Below are 22,553 nucleotides of genomic sequence, written 5' to 3' on the forward strand. Positions count from 1 at the left end.
GGAGAGATCATTTCCAGCTTGGGGGCTTTAAAGGAAATTTGTCAAATGGATTTGCTATGAAGTAGAAATTAAGTAAAGATTGATGAGTGACTTGGGGGGGTGAGTGGGTGATAAATCAATTCAATTCAACATCAGTCTGCAAGGTGATTTTTGGTGGGCTGGTTTTCGGTGAATTGGCCCGCCTCCAGCATGGGCTCTGGGGGTGGACAGAGTCCTTTAGGGGTGGGGGAGGTCACAGTCCTACTCCCCTGCCGCACCTAAGAGGTTGGCTCTGAAGGACCAGAGCAGGGTAGGGCCACAGGAAGTGGAGCGCCATGGTTCCCTGCTCTCCGGACACTTGTATGATGTCCTTGCTCTGCTCACTGCAGTGTCTCTGGGAGGATCGACGCGTGTGTTGACAAGTATAAAGTGACACTTATGGTCACATGCCTCACAGTATTATTGCTTATATGCCCGAGATGTTGTGACACTGTCCCCACCACCAAACAGCCATTACTAGCTTAGCAGGTCTGACCCCTGTGCCTTTCTTAGCACTCCAAGGTGACCTTGAAGCCCTAGTTTCATAGAATCAGACATTGTTTTTTGTTTTTATTCTTTCTAACTTTTTTCTGGTTTTTTTTTAACATGTTTGTATTTTATTTATTAATTTAAAACAATTTTTCTCCTTAACAGAGGCACTGGTGATTGAACCCAGGACCTTGTGCATGCCTAGCATGTGCTCTACCACTGGGCTATACCCCCAACCCCCCAGGGTCAGACACTATTTAAACATTAAAGTGACCCTAGAAATCCTTGTGTCTGGTGATTCTGTGTTGGAAGGCTTTTGGTTTAGTAAAGAACGTGGCAGGTGTAGGTTTTGCTCCTGGAGCCAAACCTCTCATTGAGATTTACTTTCATGGGAAGCTGGGGACCCTGAGGGAACATGTCCCACCCCCGGGTATACGTGGGGCCAGCCCAGCCTGCCCCAAGCCCAGGCCTCATCCGGATCCAGGACACCCCTTCGGGCCTGAGAACCAGAGGCCCAGCTTGGTGGGGAGGGACGAGGGTGTCGCCATCTGGAGTAGCCCCTTCCTGGCTGGACTGCAGCAGACTCGGGCTGTTCCTTATTACAATGAAGTGACCTGCACCCATTCCTCGAGCTCCGGAAAGTCACACCCATGTCATCTGAGTGTTCCCTGCCCGTATGCCCGCCCACTCCTTCTCCCTCAGACTGAGCCCGTTCCCTCTGCCTGTGGCCCCCTAGCCATGCTTTCCCATCTCCTGTGTCCCGGTCCCACACCAGCCTCCCTCTCTTGCCTGCCAGAGTGGTGCCCAGCACAGAGAATGGAGGGACAGGGGTCTCCCTGGTGTGGGGTCTGGGCCTCTCTTCGTGTTGCCCATGGTGGCTGGAGGAGAGTGGGCTTTCAAGGACCTAAAGAGAAAGTGTCCAGAGCTTCCAAGAAATGGAGGAGCAGAGTAGACATCACCCTGCAACGTGGGGGGTGGTCTGAATGATGCTCCCTCCCCCTCCACGTAATTATCATGATTATATTCATAGAGAAAACCAAGGCTCTGGATCAGATCTCATGGTCCTGGTGTCTGGAGTTAATTCAGGGGGGTCAGCGAGAGAGATGAGAGGGTGACACTGGGGCTTGAAGTTCCTAAGCCCATCTGATCTGCTGCTGAGCTCCCTGGCATCTCCCTGACCAGTTCAGTAAAATAAATTGTCACGAGCCAGGCCAGTGACTAGGCAGCTCAGAGGCCAGTGGAGGAAGGAAGCCGGCTTAGGGGCCCAGCTGACCAGTGAAGGAAGGACACCTTGTGAGGAATGCCTTGGCAGGCAGCCTGCGGGGAGGTTAATCAGTACCTTGTCCGGCTCCACATCTCCTGGGAGAAAGAGATGGAAGCCCTGTTCCCTCGGCTTTAAGAGGTGTTTTGGACCTGCCTTGCCAAAGGGACTGTTTTACTTTGTATATTTTCAACATGTTTGTGTCCAAAGAGAAGTTAAGTTGAAGCCTTTGTCCCCAGACAGGAAGTTTCGTCATCCCCATCCTTGGCACGTGGGAGTCAGCAGCCTGTGCAGGGAGGGAGTGACCAGCACATCCAACTCCACGAGGCACTAAAGAGAAGACGCGGGGCTGTGCTCTGGCCTGAAAGCCTTGGATGACGGTTGAAAACCTAGTTCACCATCCAGGAGAGAAGACGACATCCCAGCAGGGAGCTCTGCTTGGTCAAAATGCCACTCGGTGTAAACGTGTAGAGACTTCACGCAGGTAGATTTGATGTCCTCCCTCCATGGTCATCCCTGCCAGGACCAGACTGGGGGACAACGACCCCTACCCAAGTGGCCCATCCCCCTAGGACTCAGTCTCTCTCTAAGCCATTACTGTTTTGTCTTTATAGTAGTTAATACTCTTTCTGTTTCATATACTTCCCTTTTCCAGCCTCCACTGAGTCTCTGAGAGCCGGGCCTCTCCGTGGTGATCACAGCCATATCCCAGGGCCCAGAACAGTGCCTGGAACCTGGTGGATGTTCAGTCAGTGTCTGTTGAATTGGCAGGTGGTACTTGGAATAGATGCAGAGAGAAGGAGGTGGCTGGCGAGAGAAGTGAGCATGCAGCGGGGAGACGGCCTTTCCCTTCTATCGGCTTTTTTCTTCATGTGCCTCTTGAGGAGCTGATCGTGTGCAGAAAGAAACACCCCGCTCGTCTCTGTCCCTTTAAGTGCCTGGTGACATCAAGGAGGCTGACACCCCCCTTAGGCTGGGGTCAGGCAGAGGGACCACCCCTCAAAAGAGTTACTTCTGAGCTGCACTTCCCCTCCATGAGCAAACCCATTGGGAATCCACTGGAAATTCTTCTCTGTGTGTCTGGGCTCGGGGCACCCAGGAAAAAGTGGGGTGGGCCCCTTTGCCTTGCTGAACTTTGAAAGTAAGTGACGCAGGTGGGAGCACATCAAAGGAGCCAGGTTTGCTCCTATTTGGTCTGCCTACAAGATCCAAGTTCCTCTAGCATCCAAGGACTCCTTAACCCTGCCTTGTCTGGCCCTAGTTGGGCTGAGTTCCTTTGAGGCAGAATCTGAGACAGAGGTTTTTGTACAAATGATACACTGAGGGAAAGCCCTCAGGGTGGAAACCAGTAAGAGTTGGGGGAGCATGGTGGGGCAGGTGTAGAAGCCAAACAGAGTTGTTTTCAGCTCAAGTCTGACCTCAGCGTGATCCCACGGGAGCTTTGGTGTGTGAATGACACCACAGAGCTCTTCCACCTTGACACAAGGGGCGGGCCTTCGTGTCGGTGCATCCCACAGTCTTTGGCTGCAGGCCATCCCTAGGGGTGTGTAAGGACCAGGTGGCTCCCGTCAAAGGCAATTCTCTAGAGAGGCTTAGAGCTCTGCTCCAGTGGCCGCCATTCACAGCTTCTGGGGAGTAGGTGCAGCTGCTGGTGATGGGGACCTGGGTGGGGCATCTCTAGTATTTCCTACTGCCTCCAGCCTTGCCTCCTCCTGCCCCAGGATGAGCCACGCCCCATTCCCTGAGATGCCTGTGCCTCCGCCACTCCCCTGCCTCCGAGGTCCCCTTCCTTCTCCTCTGAGTCCTCCTTATAACCTACGTCACACCCTTTGATTCCTACAGTGCTTAGTGAACAAAATCACATCCCCATTCTTCCTATCTCCTTCTTCCTGTGCTCCCGTTCCTTCTGGTGTGTGGGCCTTGCTCCACGTGCCCTTGGAAGCAAGGACCACCTCCATCTTCCCTTCTGTCTCTAACAGGGCCTCACGCAGAGCTGGGCATCTATGAAGTGACTCAGAGTGGACAATAGAACTCAAAGGACTGTAAGCTCAGGAGCCCGCAGCCCAGGCCCTGCCCAAGGTGTCTCTAGGCAGAGCTGGGATTAGACCCCGTGATGCCTCTTGAACCTCCGCTGTTGCCACGTCCAGAGAAGAGTGCGTATTTTCTAGCTCACAGCACGTGGTCTCAGGGTTTTGTGTTTCTGGGTGTTGGACTTCTTGGGATTGTAACCTTTGCTCTCCTGGGTCAGGCAAGTTCTAACTTTGTGTGTAATCTTCCTGAAGTTGATCCACTGCTCAGAAAACCCGTGAACCAAAACTCCCAGGGGAATATAGGATCCGTGCATACTGCAGAAGCCTCAGTAGGCCAAATGTGTGGGATTTCCAAAGGAAGTGAAAGTCTGACTTCAGCACCAGCTGGGACACCCAGACCAGCTGGCCGCAGCCCAGCCCCACGGCCAACTTTGCCCTGCAACCCAGAACCAGCTTGTTTTCCCTGAGCCAAAGCTCACAGCCACTCCCCACTAACCCCCCAGCAGACAAGAGAACTGGATCACTTGTCAGTAACACTGCCATGGTGTGTCCCCTGAGGGTCTGGGCAGCCTTAGAAAGACTCTGAGACCTGGCCATGGACTTTGCCCTTAGAAATCAAAGAGGGTCTCTCCCTCTCTGTCTTTCTTAAATGAGCAGTTGCTCTGGGACCCAGCCCTAGGTCACCCAGGAATGGACAGATGGACAGAAAAAAGACAAAGAAGACATGCCTAGGTAACTCGGAGGCCAGTGTTGTGTCTGTCCGCTAATGGTGCTTAGAAGGGACGTGACCATCAATAATCATTTTGAACAAGAGCCAAAGCATCAGCCGAGCTGCCCCTCCAAGCCAATCTGGAGGAGAAAAATAGTGCAAAGAAAGATGTTATTCAGGGCCACAAATGGCCTCTCTCTGCTGCTCAGTCTCCCCCCGGGTCTCTGGAATCCTTCCCACCCACAGGCACCAGCCTCTCCACCAGTGATGGTATGTGGGGGGATGGGAGAACTGGCCGCTCAACTCTGCCTGGCCAATTGGCTGCACATGGTGGATCACAGAGTACAAGGGGATCCAGGCTCAGAGCGATACACCCCAGACGCCATCCGTCAGCCCTTTGGGGTCTTCCATTTGCCAGCACCCAGGGGACCAAAGATTCCTCTCTCTCTCAAACAGTACAATTAGACTCAGGGCCTTCCTTTCAGGAGGGCTCATGGGGAGTTGACAAGAAGGGCACCTGACAAAATATGGGGCTACCAGCTTCCCCAGGGAAAGGCCGAGACCTGTAGAGTCTGTTGGTGTTTACCTGACTTGGACAGTTGGCTGGGATGGAAAAAGAGAAAGCCATTTTCAGTATATTCATACTCCTGGGAAATAAAAAGGAAGGAACCGTCGATAGACAATTTGGGTGAGTGGCAGTGGTGTTTATGCCGAGTGAAAGAAGCCAGTCTCAGAAGTTCATCTACTGTAAGGTTCCATTTATTCAATTTCACAATTTCTCTGGTAGTTAGGTTTTGGCACACATGATGTGTTAGGTGTGATACTTAAATCTGTATTGTAACAAACTGGGTTACACTGGAGTTCTAACACAGGTTTAAATACCAGCAAACTGAAATACTGCAGTCAGGGTGAATTGTTCATGCAATGGCACAAGTGCAATTTCAGCATGCCTTATTAGTTTACACGTTAGAGGAAATATTACGAATATGCACGGATGGTATTTAGTTTCGTAGGAGCACACATGATCAGTAGGTGGTTGCAACTGTGTTTTCACTTTGATAGCTGTATATAACTCATAGTACTTATGAAAAAAACATTTTAAAAATACCAACTTTTTTTTCTTAAGGTAGGGTTTTTTTTCTTTTGGCTTGCACTTTTAATTTTTTTATTGAAGTACAATTGACCTTTGACACTCTGTTCCAGAAGCACAACATAGTGATTTGATATTTGCATACATTACAGAATGATCACCAGTGAAAAGTCTAGTCACTCTCTGTCACCGTACAAAGTTATTATAATATTGTTGACTATATTCCCTATGCTGTACGTTTCATCCCCATGACTCTTTTATTTTGACGCTGGAGGTTTGCACCTCTTAATCTCCCCACCTATGTCCCCACCCCCCGCCTCTGGCAACCACTTGTTTGTTCTCTCTATCCATGACTCTTTCTATTTTGTTAGGTTTGTTCATTTGTTGTTCAGATTACATGAATAAGTGAAATCACATGGTATTTGTCTTTCTCTGTCTGATTCTTTTCAGTTAGCCTAATACCCTCTAGGTCCATCCATGTTGTTGCAAATGGCAAGATTTCTTTTCTTATTTCTAAATGATTAAGCAATATTTCATTGTGTGTATATATATCACATCTTCTTTATCCATTCATCTATCAGTGGGCACTTAGGTACTTCAGCCACTCTTTGTCTTTTGATTGGAGTATCTAGTCCATTTATATTTAAAGTAATTATTGATAGGTATGTCCTTGTTGCCATTTTGTTCATTGTTTTCTGGTTGTTTTTGTAGCTCCTTTTTGTTCCTTTCTTCTTCTTTTTCTCTCTTCACTTGTGGTTCAATAACTACCTTCAGCTTTGTGTTTAGATTCCTTTCTTTTTTTCTGTATCTACTAGAACTATATGTTTTTGGTTTGTAGTTACTGTGAGGTTCATATATAACAACCTATATGTACATGATTACTTTAAATTGATAACCTCTTAAGTGTGAACACATTCTAGCAACCTTGCATTTTTACTGTGCCTCCACTGTGTTTAATGTTTTTGACATTGTATTTTACCCCTTTTGGTTTTGTGTGTCCCTTTACTATGTATTGTGTATACAGATGATTTCCCTAGCTGTTTTAGCCATCTCAGCCCAGGAGCCAGATATTTATGGAAACTTCAGATGGCTCCAGCCCACACTATCTCATGAGACCCCGTGTAAGAACTGCCATGCTGAGCCCAGTCGACTCCTAGACCATGAGAGATAATAATGTTATCCTTTTAAGCCACTACATTTTGGGGTGGTTTGTTACACAGCAATTAACAAGTGGGACACCATCTGAAGACGATGTCTCATCAGGAAGTTTTCTGTCACATTCAGGGGCAGGGTTTAAATTCCCTCTTCTCCAGTTCAAACTGGAAGATGTTTTCTTGCCTTTGCAGGCCAATCTCTGGTCCCCTCACCAGAAAACCGTATGAATTTTTCACCCAGGTCTAGCTACTCAAAACCAGGAGTCCTTGAGCTGGTCAGTGGTGGCAGGTACTTTTGACTGGCTAACCCAAAGTCATTCCCCAGAACTTTTTTCCTGTCCTTCTCGTACTGTAAAGCCTGGGATTTAAAGGCCAAATGCACACCTTCTGGCTTTTCCAGGGAGGACTTTATAATCCCTCTTTGGCCAATGATGTGAGTCAGCTGTTGGGTTCTTGTAAACAGTATTTGCTTGCCGATAAAGGAGAAGCTGGGAGAAGAAACTCTGCCTGACATCACCTCCTGCTTCCTGCTCTGAACATGGTATGAGGATGTGATGTATGGGGCTGCTGCAACCATTTTGAAACCATGAAGGAAAAGCTAAAAGCCCAGAGCCCTGTCATCTTCTTTACAAGAAAAATAAACAACTCTTTCTTTAAAACGTGGTTGATTGGTCAGGTTTGTTTGTTTGTTAGTTTGTTTATTTATTTATTTTTTGCGGCTGAATGTGACATCAATCACGTCCACTTTGGAGACAAAAAGTTCTCATTTTTTCCCTATGAAGTGGGTCTCCCTTTGGAGTCCTCCATGTGAACCAAGTTTTTGTCTCCTGGAGCTGGAGGTTCAGGAGGGAGGAGGAATATCCCTCTGCCTGGGGCCTGACCTGGGAATTGGGGTGGGGTTGGGGTTCCTGGCAATGAAGACTTGGGGTACAGCTGATGTGTGCTCTGCAGAGGCTAATGCCTTCCCTAGCTTCAGCCCTGGGTCCTGATCACATAAGGATACAGAGCTGCCACCTGAACTGAGCACCAGGGAGGTCCCCTCGACACTGATGGTGGGCAGGGCAGAGATGGCAACCACCATGGACAGTGAATCCAGTCAGGAGACTGGACTCTGGTCCCAGTCTTCCCACTAACTGCCTGTGTGTCCCTGTCTCTCAACCAGCTCCCCGAGGGCAAGTGCTCTGAGCCGTCATCCATGAATAGGGCACTCTGTGCCACAGGGAACCCACTGTCCCCAGGCCCCTGGTCCCTGAGCCTCTTCTCAGAAGCTCAAGTAAACCTGGGCCAAGAGGGGCCCATATCCATCAGTCAGCAAGTGTCATTCTGGGAGCCTCAAACTTAGCAGGTCCTTGGGAAGGGAAGCTTGAGCCACGTGGCTTCCTGAGCGCCAGGTGCAGTGGGGCAGGGGGCCGGGTGGGAGGTGAAGATGAGTCAGAGGAAGAGCCACCTTGAGCAACACAGAGTAAGGGAAGGATCCAAGTTCTAAGCTCGCTGATCTGCTGCCGGCTCCCTTCAGCTTGGCTGGCTTCCTGCTGCTGGGACAGTGCGGTGGGGGCCAGGCTCCAGGCTATGGTGGCAGGGGAGAAGGAGGGAGGGAGAGGAAGACTGAAAGCTGGGAGTCCCGGCTTCTGGAAAGGTGTTGTTCAGGTTTTCTCTCTGGCTCCCCGGGAGGGTGAGCTGCTGGGAAGTTCCCACCACTCATTGTGCCTCCCGGCTTTCCTGGAATCTTCTGGAGAGCCAGCCAAGAAAGGAGCTGCCCATGGGCCTCTGGAGCTACAAATTCTCTCTCCTTCCTGCGCCCAGGAGACTCTCCTACCTGGGTCAGTGCCTTCAATTATAATAAAGCAAACAGGAGTAAGACTGTGGCCCAGTGAATGCTTTTAGTGTCCCAGGCAATTTTTACAGAACTTACCTCATTTGGTCAGGAGCAAAGAGACTGAGTAATGTCCAAGGGGTCACACCAGCCAGGAAACAACACGGCCACAATTCCCACTAAGGCTTGTTAACCTTAACCCCACTTCAGGCTGACCGTCCATCACCTGAAGAGTAAAACCCAGGCCCTGCAGCTCGGCGCCCAGGGCCCTGTGGGTCCCCCAGGTTCTCATCTCTTAAGGAGAGGAAAATGTTGGGGGGAGCCACACCAAGGGCTTCAAAGGAATCAGCAATATTTTATTTTAACATTTTATTATTTAAAAAAGTAAGAAGCAAATATGGTACAATGTTGAGATTGGGCAAAGCTGGGTACACAGTTCTCTAATACAGTTACTATCCATACTTTCCTGTAAGCTTGAAATATTCCATCGTTAAAACTAGATCGCCACGTATGCCCTTCAGCAGGGGCACTGTGGTAGAGTGGATAATGGTCCCCCAAAGATGTTTGGGTCCTTATCCCAGCAGGGACTGTGAACATGTGACCTTACACAGTGAAAGGGACCAAGCAGGTTACGGATTTTGAGAGGGAGGGATTATCCAAGTGGGCCTGATGGAATCACAAGGTCATTCATTCAAGAGCCACCAAGAGTCAGAGGAAACATGAAGCCGGAGGCAGATGCTGGAGAGATGTGGTCATGAGTCGATGACTATGGGCAGCCTTTAGAAACTGGGAAAGTCAAGGAACTGATTCTCCCCTAGAGTCTCCAGAAGGACCATTTCTAGCCCCTGCAGGACTCATTTCAGACTTCTGGCCTCCAGAACTGTGAGGTAACAAACTTGTGCTGCGTGCAGCCACTAAGTTTGTGGCAGTTTGTCGCAGCAGCCACGGGGGGTGAATCTAGGCCTGGTCAGCAGCGATGCCAATTGGTGGTGATACAGTTTCTCTAAGTGAGAACGAGAGATCCAGGAAAAGCAGCACTCCCACCCAGGACGGCACAGCTGGCCTTCCCGAGTCCTGAATCCCCAGTCCTGTGCTTTCCCAGAGTCCCGTCAGCTCTACCTCACTCCAGCAGGAAAGCAAGGATGCCAAAGGCTCGTGGGAGCAAGACCCTCTCGTGACCTCTAATACCCAATTCCTCCTGGGTTCCTGGTGCCAAGATACCAGATACCCCTAGGTCTTTCTTCTGGGTCTTGCAAATGAAAAGACTGACTGTCCAGCAGATGGGCACCCAAGTGCTTCTAATCCCTCCCACCTTCCCCCTTAACTTCCTTGTTTCCCAGCTGCCCTAGGGGTCGCTGGGCAGAGAACTGCGGCTTCAGACCTCGATGCCAATTCAACAACTCTTTGCAGTGGTGCCTCGTTCTGGGGAAGATGGGATGGCTTCCTTTTGGAGACGTCCTGCCGCACTCACCTTAAGGGCTTATTGTCTGTTAGGAGAAACTGGACAGCTACAGACCAAGGTGGCCTGTGACTAAAGCATGAGGGACAGAACTGAGATGCCATACGTGTTAATTCAGATACCTGTTAAGGCTCCAAAATCATTTCCCATCTGCCCACCTGGACTCTGACCATTGAAAATGTGGTCCTTTGCCTTGAAGGCACCAAGAATCTTACTAAAGAGACAGACACGTGCAAATACAAAAATTCATTAGAAATACCAGGTGGTTTCAATAAGGATGTGAGTGCCCTTGCATTGTTGGGGCAGCTACGGAGCATGCAGAGGAAACAGAGCAGGGAGGGCTCTTCGGGGGAGGTGGGACTCAAGTTGGCTCCAGAAAGACCGCCCAGAACTTGTACTGGGAGAGGCATGGAGTCAGTCTCAGCCAGGGGAGCTCAGTGGGAGATCTGAGGGAAAAAAGGATGGAATGAGCAAAAATACATAGATGTTAACAGCAAAAAGGGTTCACAGTTATGAGGGGGTCACGAGTGGCTGTTGGGGGAGGTCAGGTTTTGTGTTGGGAGATAATCTATGTACATTAGATTAAACTCAGGTCCAACCCACATGTGCATTTAACGGCGTAACTGTGCCCTGGAAGTACCTTCACTGGTGAGTCCATTGGGGCAAAACGAAGCAACAGGACCTCAGGCATTCCAGAACGTTTGGCCAGAGCATGTGCCCTGGACAAACAGGATAAGCAGGGCACGTCTGACATGGTGAAGCAGTCTTTTTTTTTTTTTAAGTGGGGTACTGGGTATTGAACCTAGGACCTCGTGCATGCTAAGTATGTGCTCTACCACTGAGCTATACCCTCCCCCCTTGTAATTAAATGTGCTCAAAGACACGGTCAGGGATGGTGGGGGACTAATTAGAGGTCAGACAGGAGAGACTGAAGTGATAAGGGTTAATCAGAGAAGCTGAGTAAAGGAGATTGCTCCCAGGACATGAAAACAACACCAGCAAGGACTCATGCCCAGTTCCCTTCCCTGGAGAAGAGAAATTGATCAGCACTTCAGCGGGAGCAGCCAGAACAATCTTGTTGCTCACACTCAAATCTGACCAAAGGACAATGAAGAGCCACTGTCGCACAGTCAAGGGGGCTGCCCTCCTCCCTGGGTTCTTGACGGTAGGAAGAGGTAGAGCGGGGGGCTGCCCTCAGTGTGGCTGAACCTGCAGAGGATGGGGGGCTCAGGAGCCAGTGTGAAGGAGGGAGGTGGGACGAGGGGGAAGGAGAAGAAGTTACTGCACAGAATCAGCTCCAATAGGAGTTCAGGCTGAAAGGTTAGAGGAAGAAAGAAGGGCAAAGAAAGGACAGGGAGATAAGATGTCATTCTGAACATGAGACAGGTAGTGAGAAGAGATAAACGCTGGAGGCAAGAGCTAAGGGTGGAGGAAAACATGAAGATAATGAACAGAACCCGGATGGGGTAAAAACAAGATGATAATGCAGAAAGCGAAGGATCTGAGAACAATGGGTCAGGGAGAGAAGAACAAAGGTCAGGACAGAGCCAGCTCAGGCTGGGAAGCGGTCATCGGTCATCCCGCGGCCCGCCCCCTTCCCCCCAGATTTGGTTACACAAAGGGAACTAAGAGATTCTGCCAAAATCAGTGACAAGCGCCCTGCTATGTGGCGGGGCTGGGAACCGCAGCTCTGCCATTAGCGGAACATCCCCTTAATAAAAGTTTCACCACCCAGCAAGCCCTCACGGATCAGGTGGGCTTTCACGCGGCGTGAGATACTGGAGGTCCCTCACTCCAGCAGGGATGAGAGGTAGCCAGGCCACTGCGACAACTGCAGGTCTCCACCCAGGCGATTCTGGGTGCTGGGATGTCAAATGGCAGCGTTCATTACAACGATGCTCCAAATAAAATCAGAACCTCATTCAGCGACCTGTAGTTTAGAGTTTCTGAGAGTGGTACCTGATCTGGACAGGAGGGTGATGTACCCTACAAGGGACAGCAGGATGCCGTGGTTGGAGTGCAGGCTCTAGGCTCAGTGGCCTGGGTTCATATCTCTGCTCTGCTACGTACTAACAGTGAGAACTGTGGCCTCGATTTTATGATCTGCAAAATGGGTAGAATGATAACACCCACCTCACAGGGTTGTTACAAATAGTAAATGAGTGCTATGTGTTAAGTGCTTCAAACAGTGCCTGGCACGTGGAGAGTACTCTCTCCATCTCAGTAACTAGGATTTTTTAGGGTTCCTAAGCACAAACTATTAGGACAGGAAGTAGGAGGCCCTAAGTTGAGGGAGGAGAAGCTACTTTAAAAAAAGAAATTCTTTAGTTTTTGTTTTGTTTTGTTTTGTGTGTGGGGGGGGGTAATTTTATTCAGTTTATTTATTTATTTAATGGAGGTACTGGGGACTGAACCCAGGACCTTGTGCTTGCTAAGCACATGCTCTAGCACCAAGCTGTACCCACCCCCAGGAGAAGCTACTGTTGAGTGGGCTCTGTGTGTGGCCTACATGGGGCTGAGGTCAGAGAGAGATGGGAAGGGGCTTCCTACTGAAGCTGGGGGTTTAGGTATGGCCCTCTGGGGTTCACCAGCATTTTTGATTGAACTAAGTCCAAGAGATCAAACCAAGGGCCTCTCCATTCACCAAATGATGAAATATGCCTGGTCTGGGTGAACTGCGTGCTGAGTCCCAGGCTTTTGGCTCCTCTACCCTGGAAATCTGTGATTCGGTCCAGCTACGTGACAACTGAACAGACGAAATCAGATTTGGATTCTGCTACTTGCTGGCATTTTGACCTTTGTCCTTGGTTTCCTCCTTGACCTCAGAGAGCTGTTATGAAGCTCCAGCAAGTAGGGGAAAGTAAGGCAAACACAACTGGACTCTGAGAAATATCATTTATAAAGCTAGTGTGCAGATGGACTGCAGCCCTGCCTGTGCAATGTAAATGATGCAGATGATAGAACTGTGAACAGTGCCTTTGTGGACTAGAGGCAAAGAGGGACTTTAAAAAACATCGGAAGCACAATCACAAGGCTCAAGATGAATGTGATCCCTCCAAATAAAAGATTTCAGTAGAACGAAGGACACAATGATCAAAGATAATGACCAGATAACAGGTTAGGAAAAGATACTGCAGTATCTAAAGCCAAAAAATTCAACTAGTGTCTGGACTACACGGGACCTCCTGCACATCAACAAGACAGAGAAGAACCCAGTGGAAAAATGGGCCAAGAGTATGAACAGGTCATGTTCCGAATGAGAAAGCTAAAGGACTAAACAAACATATGGGGAAATATTCACTGGTTATAAGGTAATTGCAGGTTAAGCCAATGAGATATTACTTTCCCCCTCTTCAGCAAAAATTAAAAAGCTGAATAATGCCAGTTGGGTTAGTCTGTGGTCCCTACGTCACCGGGAGTAGTGGGTAAATGGCGTAGCCATTCTGCAAAGCAATCTGTCTTACCTAGCCAGACCACCGATACGTATGCCACCTGACCAATAATCCAGTTCTGGGGATACATGTATAGATAGATCCTGAAGTCTCTCACACAGTGGCCTAAGGACACAGGCACGAGGATGCTTGTCACAGCAGAGGGCTGCTGGTGGAGGCAGGGCGCTGGGTGAAATCCACAGCCCTTCCATGGGGGAATGCACAGGTGACGCATGGTGGCTGCACTCTGTGAATCACGTACAGCCCTGAGAAGTGGGTTAGGTGGATCACACTAACACAACGCTGGAAGAAAAAGTGCATGCATCCTAATTTACACAAGCAGATCTGACAGAAACACAAATTAAAACACATGCATAGAACACTACAACCTGAAATGCCAAAACACAAACAAGGACATACACAAAATATGTCAGGATAGTTACTTAAGGGGTAAAGGGAATGGGAATTGTGAAAAAAAGGAAAGATCTGTTTATAAAAAGAGCGCAGGGGCAGGGTATAGCTCAGTGGCAGAGGGCACGCTTAGCATGCACGAGGTCCTGGGTTCAATTCCCAGTACCTCCATTAAAAAATTAGTAACTACCTTCCTCCTCCCAAAGAAAAATTAATAATAATAATAATTAATAATAATAATAATAATAATAAAGAATCTGCACCCAAGGCCTTTGCAGTTAAATCTGGTAGTTTCCACCCCTTCCATGAACTCTGGTGCCTGCGAGGTTTGTGATCCAGGAAGCACTAGAACTCCACAGCCTAAGGGAAGTGATTCAGAGTCTTCCGCCTCATGGATTTCAAAACAGAAGAAACAGCAGACTTCACCCATGAAGAAATTCAGTGAACAGTTTTGTTAAGACATCAAGAAAGCTGAAGCCAGCAGTCAGCAGATACCCACAGGATGTGACAGGGTTTGTTTGGACTCCACCTCTCTCAGCAGTTAAGTACACGCCAAAGGGGAAAGCCCAAACACCATGACTAGTAGAAAAGCGACCATTTTGGGAAACTATTTCTATGTTACAAAACTATGTTTTCATCACAGAAGGCAGGTTCTTCGCATCACTATGTGCGCACAGACCAAACAGCTTCTGGTTAATGGCTCCTGACGTGGAGGAATAGCAGAGTACCACCTCTCTAAGATCGGCCCTCTCGGAACCGTCACTCAGTGGTACCTGGGCTTCCCTGGCTCTTTTTAATCTACTTCTGCGGCAGCGCCCACCTCCCTCTCCGTGGCCATAGTCTTCCTGTTTGAACTTTAGAGCAGCCATATTCAACCTTGGTTGCACTTTAGAATCATCCGGAGAGCTTTTTAAAATCCCAATGCCTGGGTCGCCCCTCTCCAGTTAAACCAGACCTTCTGGGAGTGGGGCGTGGGCATCACTGTTGGTTAAACTTCCCAAGGTGGTTCCCAGGGTGCCGCTGCTTTTGAGTCCTGCTTATGGGACATATGCAGAAAAGATTTATTAAGTTAAGGATTCCTTCTGTGGAGACCAGAGACAGGGTCCTTGTCCTGGGGTCCTGGGCCATGTTATAAGTAAGAATCATCCAAGGTACAGGTCTGCTGGCCCTTACCTCCTGGGGTCCCAGAGGAATACGGCTTTGCTGAGGGTACAAATGGGATCCATTGAGGCGGGAAGTCCCATAAAAAGACCAGCAGGACCCCTAGGCAGGGCCGCTGCTCTCCTCTTAGCACTGTCCGGTTCCCTGGCCCAGAGACTCTTATCTCACTTTTTGCCTCCAAAGCGGCTAACTTACACCTAGAATTCTATTGGTTCCCTGAGCTCACTTCTGATTGGTTATTTCCTTCATTCCTGATTGGTTATTACTCTCACTCCTGATTGGTTATTACTCTCACTTCTGATTGGTCCACTTCCCTAACTTCTGATAGGTCCATTTGTAGTACTTCATCTGCATGGAGCTCACTCCTGATTGGTCTACTTCTACAAAACTTGTTCCTGGTTGGTCAACTTCTGTTGTACTTTATTTGCATATGATGTTGCAAAGTGTAAAACTGGCAGCCTATAAAAGGCCTGTGTAAAATTACAGACGGGGTCCAGAGCTTGAAGTGTCAACTTTGCTGGGCTTGCTTGTGTAATAAGCCTGAGTTCTCCAACTTTCAGAGTGGTGCTTGGTGTCTTGTCCGGGTCCCGGTTGGTGTCACAACTGAGCTGTATCACCGAGCTGTAACACATTTTTCCACAACACTATAAGCCTTCAACTTTTAAGTTTTTCCTCTTTCCCAGTCGGCCATTCTCCTGGTGCTAATTGGAGGGGATGCCACAAAAACCCACTTACAGAGCTCCCTGGTGGGCATCCGGCTTCCGGAGAAACTTTGTTTTCCAGCCCAGTCGCAGACAGGGTTAGAATGCTGCGGGCTGGGAGCGTAGGCCGGAGTTCCAGCAGAATCTGGGCGGGGAGGCCCTCTGCTTAGACTTCTCATTTATTTTTCCTCCAGCTTTCCTTGACTTCACCATCAGGGCCATTTGTTCCATAGTTCTCCTGGCCTATGACAAGGACAAGATTGGATTTAAAGGGGAAAAGATCACTTACTGTGACTGAGAAGGTGTGAGGGGGGTGCAAGATGTGAGCCCTATCTGCCGGAGTTACGGGGAAGACAGGGATTGCCACATCCACTTGGGCTCCTCCAGATACTGAGACTAGACGTAACAATCACTAATACATATTTTTAAAGTTGTGATAAAATATACATAACATAGCATTTATAGTTTTGACCATTTTTAAGTGTACTGTTCATCGGCATTAAGTACCTTCACATTGTTGTGCAACCATCACCACCATCCATCTTTAGAGTTTTTTTCCATCTTCCCAAACTGAAACTTTGCACCAGTTAAACAAGACCCCGTTCCCGCTTCTGCCCAGTCCCTGACAACCACCAACTTGTCTACTTTCTGTCTCTATGTACCTTATATAAGTGAATCGTGTAGAATTTGTCCTTTTGCAGCTGGCTTATTTCACGTAGCATAATGTCTTTGAGGTTCATTCATATTGTTGTATGTGTCAGTATTCTCTTTTTTAAGGCTGAATGGTATTCCGTTGTATACGTAGACCACATTTGGTTTATTTATTCGTCCATGGTGGACACGTGGTTTGTCTCCACCTTTCAGCTGTATAATAGGTAATATTTTTTTTTTATTATTATTGAAGTATAGTTGATTCACAAAGCTGTATTATCTTCTGGTGTACAGCCCAGTGATTCAGTTATACATATATACATTCTTTTTCATTATAGGTTATTACAAGATATTGAACATAGTTCCCTGTGCTATACATTAGGACCTTGTTGTTTATCTATTTTACATATAGTAGTTTGAATCTGCTAATCCCAAACTCCTAATTTATCCCTCCCCCCACTTTCCCCTTTGATAATCATAAGTTTGTTTTCTATGTCTGTGAGTCTCTTTCTGTTTAGTAAATAAGTTCACTTGTATCTTTACTTTTAGATTCCACATATAAGGGATATCACATGATACTTGTCTTTCTGTGTCTGACTTACTTCACTTAGTATGATAATCTCTAGGTCCATCCATGTTGCTGCAAAAGGCGTTATTTCATCCCTTTTGTGGCTGAGTAGTATTCCATCGTGTGTATGTGTATGTGTGTGTGTATGTATATATATATATATCACTTCTTTATCCAGTTATTTGTTGACAGACATTTAGGTTGTTTCCATGTCTTGGCTATTGTGAATAGTGCTGCTGTGAACATTGGGGTGCATGTATCTTTTTGAATTAGAATTTTCTCTGGATATATGCCCAGTAGTGGGATTGCTAGACCATATGGTAAGTCTATTTTTAAATTTTTAAGGAACCTCCATACAGTTTTCCATAGTGGCTGCACCAAATTACGTTCTCACAGCAGTGTAGGAGGGTTCCCTGTTCTCCACACCCTCTCCAGCATTTATTGTTTGTGGACTTTTTACTGATGGCCGTTCTGACCTGTGTGAGATGATACATCACCAGAGTTTTGATTTGTGTTTCTCTGACAATTAGCACTATTGAGCATCTTTCCACGTGCCTATAATAGCTAGAACTTTCTGAGTACTCTCTGTGCGCCAGACACTCTTATAAGCACTTCACTTATGTTAACTCATTTATACTCCCAAAAACCTGTGAGTTTATTTTTCCGATTTGGAAACTGAGGCACAGAGAGGGAGAGTAGCTTGCCTGGCAAGCAGCTGACTTGCCAGCAGTTCGGGACCCCAGTCCTGCTTGTGAGTGCTGACCGCTGCTGCATCTCGTGCCCAGGACCAGAGCCCGCACCGTTAGAGCAGGAGACGACCACGGCTACTATGTGTCCCAGTTCTTTACAGGTAGGAAACCAAGGACTTAAGGTGTTAAATGACTTGTCCCATAGCTATGGTGACCGTGTTATCTGAACCCTCAGGTGAAGATGTATCGTTTGATAGTGTTAATACTTCTTGATTAAAAAAAAGCTGGGTGGTGTCATTTGAATGGTCCCCCAAATATAGTGATACTGGGTCATCTTGAGGGTTTATAACGGGGTCAGATAGGTATTCTAAATCAGCACTGTTTTGGAGAACGGGGGCCTGTCCCTCTATCTGGCGAGTGTGTCAGCATTCATTTAGAGATGTACCAAACTTGGCTGAGCGCCTTAAGAGTGACTCCTCCTGGTGAAAATGAGTCACATCAGGAAGACGGGCAGGTTTCCACTCCTTTGGGACAGGGGCTGCAGCTTCCATCCTGCCAGGTTCTCAGCCCGGATCAGTTTACCCTTGCACACAGGAGATCTGGGAGGAGTAACCAGTAAGTTAACCTGATCCGCCACCCTCCATAGGAAGGACAGCACAGCTCTGTCTCCATGCAGAGAGGACAGGAGATGCTCTTTGGAAGGATTCCCGAGTCACACTTCCTGCCTTCACAGTTTACCCTGTTCCGCAGTTTGCAGAGTTTCTGTCTCCATTGCAACAGCCCTGGGTAATCCTGCCTTTGCCTTTTGACAGCCTATTCCTTTCTCACAGTGCTTCCAGATCATCTTCTAAGATCATGCCACTCTCCTCCTCAAAAACCCACGGTGGCTCCCCATTGCCTGCTGAGTGTAAGCCCGAGGCCCCAGCACTGGCTGTACTCCATATGGAGCCCCAATTTCCTTTCCATCACCACCCACACCTTCTCCCTCCATGCTTCGCTCTCCTAGACACTCCACATGCTGCTCTGCCTCCATCACCTTTCCTCATCCCTTCTCCAGCTCAGCCCACTCCCCAAATGCTTCCACATTTGTCAGCGTCCCCCTCCTTGCTCCTTCCAGTCAGAATTAGCTGCTCCTTCCTCAATGGCATCACTGCCAATAGCAGGTGAGTCTACTCAGCCTTCCTGTTGCCATGCCTTGGATCCCTGTAAGGTGTTCTCGGGTCACTTTCCCTATAGACAGTTCTGCAAGGGCACTCACCATGAATTCACCTTTGGGTAGGGCAGAAACTCTTCTGCTTATCGGCAATACGATATCCTCTCTGGGTACAGCATCCTTTCCTATTCACCATCTCTGTGTCCTGTTTTTATAACAATATTTCTTAAAACAGGGTTGGAGGAAGGTGAGGACAGTTGAAAGTCACCTGGAGGTGAACACTGCTACTGACCACAGTGAGGGGAGTACCAGTGTGGTGGAGAGTAGAGCAGAGGTCAGGGCGCGGGGGGTTGAGAACCTGCTCGGCAACCATGCTGCCTGAAAGAACAGCCCCATTTCCTCTCCAATTGCCCCAACCCATTGCAGATGGGATTTGGCTCCTACAGAGCTGCCAAGTTCCTTTCTCTAACGTGATCCCCCAAGAGCAGAACCCAGCACTTCGTTCTACACTGGACACTGACAATGCCTTTTGCTTTGTTCCATTTCAGGCTCTCTCCTTTCTTAGCCTCCTCCTCCTGCCCCTCTGCTGGTCCCTGTGTAAACTGCCTATACTGGATCATCTTGAGCCTAATTCACAGTGATGCTCTTGCTTCCTCCTGGTACCCTGTCCCCAGACAACTCCATCACTTGTAGGGCACTGGTTGCTACCTAAATGCAGAAGAGCCAAGTCTTGATCCTCTTCTTTTGAGAGCTTTCTGAGCTCCAGATCAGAATTTCTGACTCCTCACTGGATGCCCCAAAGTAGCCTCCACTTCTCTCCTAATACTTTTATTGGGAGAAATGTACTTGCATTATTGGCTCCAATTCATTATCCTCCTGCTTCACTGTTGGCTGAATATATTCCCCAACCCCCTGATTTTGGGCTTGCAATATGGCTTCCTTCGGCCAGTAGGATGGAAGTAACATTGTGCCTTAGTTGAGTTTCTGGCATAGGAGTGAAAGTTGCTTCCTCTGCCTCCTGAGTCTGGGCCTGCAATGAACACATGGAGCAAAGCTGCCCCAGTCAAGATGCAGACTTAAAGCAAGAAGCTGAGCAGCCCCACGACTGCAGATGCATGAGAGCCACTGAACCCCAGAGCTGTTAGATTAAAGGATTGTGCTCTTCAGCCACTGAATATTGGGCCAGTTTGTTACACAGCATTGGTATGGCAATAGCTGACCATTACAATCTTACATAGAGATGAAGGTATAAAACATAGATACACAACATAAGATCAGCTATGCAGGGAAAACCCATATCACCACTGCCAAGGGAAGAAAGAAAATATCGCTCAGCACCTTGGAAACTTATAAATGCCCTTCCTGATTACTACCTCCTCCCTCAGCCCTAGAGGTCACCAAAATTTTGAGTTTTTTAAAAAATAATTTCTTACTTTTCTCCATAGTTTGTGAGAATCATCCAAAGTGTCACATATACTATCGTTGCTTCATTTTCATTGATAAGCAATATTCATTATGTGAACAAACTACTGTTTATTGATCTGTTCTGCTAATGGATATTTCCGATGTTTCTGGTTTTATATTACTACAACAATTCTGTGTGAGCAGCCCTACAATCAGGGGTCAGCAAACTTTTTCTGTAAAGGAACATTTTAGGTTTTGTGGCCACGTATATTCTTCTTTATTTTGAAATAAATTTTAAAATAATGGGAAAAAAGGAAAAGTCATCCTAAAAATGTAAAACAATTGTTAGCTCACGAGCTGTACGAAACCAGACTGGTGGCAAGACTGGCTGCGGGCTGTAGCTTGCTGCCTCTGCCCTCTGAGCTCCCTTACATGTGCACAGATGCTTCTGAAGGATTGTAATGGCTGGACGCCAGGTCTGCACATCTTTAGCGTCACTAGATAAAGCCCGATCTTAAATTTAGCATATGGAAAATGGAAATCCCATTTTCTCAAGCAAATGAACCCGTGGGCACCTGCTGCGCAAAGAAAGTGAAATTCCTGTGGTCCCCATGGCAGCCCGAGCATTCTGCCACGCCAACCTCTTCCCTTTCCGTTCCAAGAGGTAGTGAGCAGCGCTGCTGTCAAGTGATGCCCGTCAGAGTGGGGGTCGGGGGTGGGGCCACACGGGTCAGAAGAGGGAGTCGCTGGGTTTTGAGGCTAAGTGGGGAGTTCGGATTTGATTCTACTGGTAAAAGAAAACCAGCGGAGGAGGTGAAGTGGGGCCGTGACAAGTCTGAGCTACGTTTTAAAAGAATCGCTTTGGCTGCTGAGAGTGGATTTTTAGGGGACAAGAGAGGAGGAAGTGAGTCCAGAAGGCAGGGATGTCAATTGCAGAGTCTCGCGAGAGTGGAGGGGGCGAGGGCCGAGCTGCAGAAAGCGAGTCCTTGTCAGCATCACCGCCTGCTCCTCCCCCTTCACACGCACAGCCCCAGACACCCTGAACCTGAACGAATCTCCAAGCCACCCTGCTCTCATCCCCTCACTCATCCTGTTCCCCACTTCTGCGGTCCTCTCTCCTCTGACCCAGGGGGCACAGTTCACCCATCCTGCCCACCGTGACTCCTCCCGGGCTGACCTCCTCTCCCCAGACTCCCCCAGCGGACCATTGTAACCATTGTAGCTCCGCTTCATCTGATTTAATGAGAAATGTGCTATGTGCCCTAAATCTGTTTCCTCACTGAACTTGAGACGACTCTTACCTTCGAGTCTTATCTTTTTTAGTTCTGCCACCACTGCCATTGAGGGGGCATTGAAGCCAAGAGTGTGGAACTGAATCCATCATCCGGCAACCACCGTGGAGATCAGCAGGTTGGTAAAGCGATCCAGCTAGAACCTGGAGCCCACGGGGTGTGGAGACTCCTCGAAAGATTAAGGAAGTGGCTTCTGGAACCGTAACCACCCACGCTGTGCCATAGAGAGCAAAGCTGGCGGCGCCCAGGGCTGGGCCCTCCCTAAAATGGAAGCCAGGAGCACATATATCACTGTTGCTGAACAATGGAATAGTCTCTTATCTCTCCTCCTGTCATGTTAGCGGTTGTTACAGCCACCTCTGCTCCCAGACACGAACAAAAGCGCTGCTCCTAGTTAGTGTGAGTTCTTGGCTCCTTTCCTGCCCCTGTTGCCCCAGAGAAGTTGCAACACACAGAGATAAACAAGTTTGTAAAAAGAGGTCAGATCATCCAGTTAGTTGGCTGTTGGGATTCTAGAGGAAGAAAAAGACTAGAGGGAGGAGAAGAGGAGGTAAGAAGTGGAGCTGATCTGGGGGGAGAGCTAGAGAGAACTGGGAAAGAATAAATACTGGTTTTCATCCTGAACGAATTACAGTATTACTTACAACAGTATAGTAAAACATCCATTTTATTAAAATGCAGCAAATGCTTTGAAGGTGGGCTAGACCAGGGCTACACAAACTGTGTTCCAGGAAAGGGGACTGAGCCATAAACTGCATGGCCACGCCAAGAAGAACTAAGTACAGCACTTCAGAGAAGTTTTTAGGAAAGTCGCATAGCCATTCGGCAGAATAATTTCCTGACCATTGAGTTTAATCATAAAAACAAGACTTCTATTTTGTAAGGTTTTTTTTTTTCTTTTATTATGTCCATTTCCTAGCAATTTTCACTTCTCGCTTCTTAGGGGTTTTGGCTGGGCCTGAGAATTAAGTGGACATAAGACAGATTAACAGGAGGAAAGCACACACATTAATTTAGCACAGACTTGGTGTGACATAAGAGCCCTCAGAAGGAAATACAGACCCCAAGA

At 48.1% G+C, this 22,553-nt stretch overlaps 1 long non-coding RNA gene across 2 annotated transcripts; it reads right to left on the reverse strand.

Annotated features, from left to right (window-relative positions):
- Nucleotides 1-15,412: 15,412 nt before the first annotated feature.
- LOC116666499 lies at nt 15,413-21,913 on the reverse strand. Of its 2 annotated transcripts, XR_004323393.1 has the most exons (4): nt 21,494-21,913; nt 18,894-18,993; nt 16,390-16,591; nt 15,413-15,970 (listed from the first exon to the last, which is right to left on the reverse strand). It is a non-coding gene; the product is annotated as an uncharacterized LOC116666499 (long non-coding RNA). The 2 variants fall into 2 exon arrangements; XR_004323394.1 differs by lacking the exon at nt 18,894-18,993.
- Between the last annotated feature and the right edge of the window lie 640 nt (nt 21,914-22,553).

This window comes from Camelus ferus, chromosome 10 (assembly GCF_009834535.1).
Source record: "Camelus ferus isolate YT-003-E chromosome 10, BCGSAC_Cfer_1.0, whole genome shotgun sequence".
NCBI classification, from domain to species: Eukaryota; Metazoa; Chordata; class Mammalia; order Artiodactyla; family Camelidae; genus Camelus; species Camelus ferus.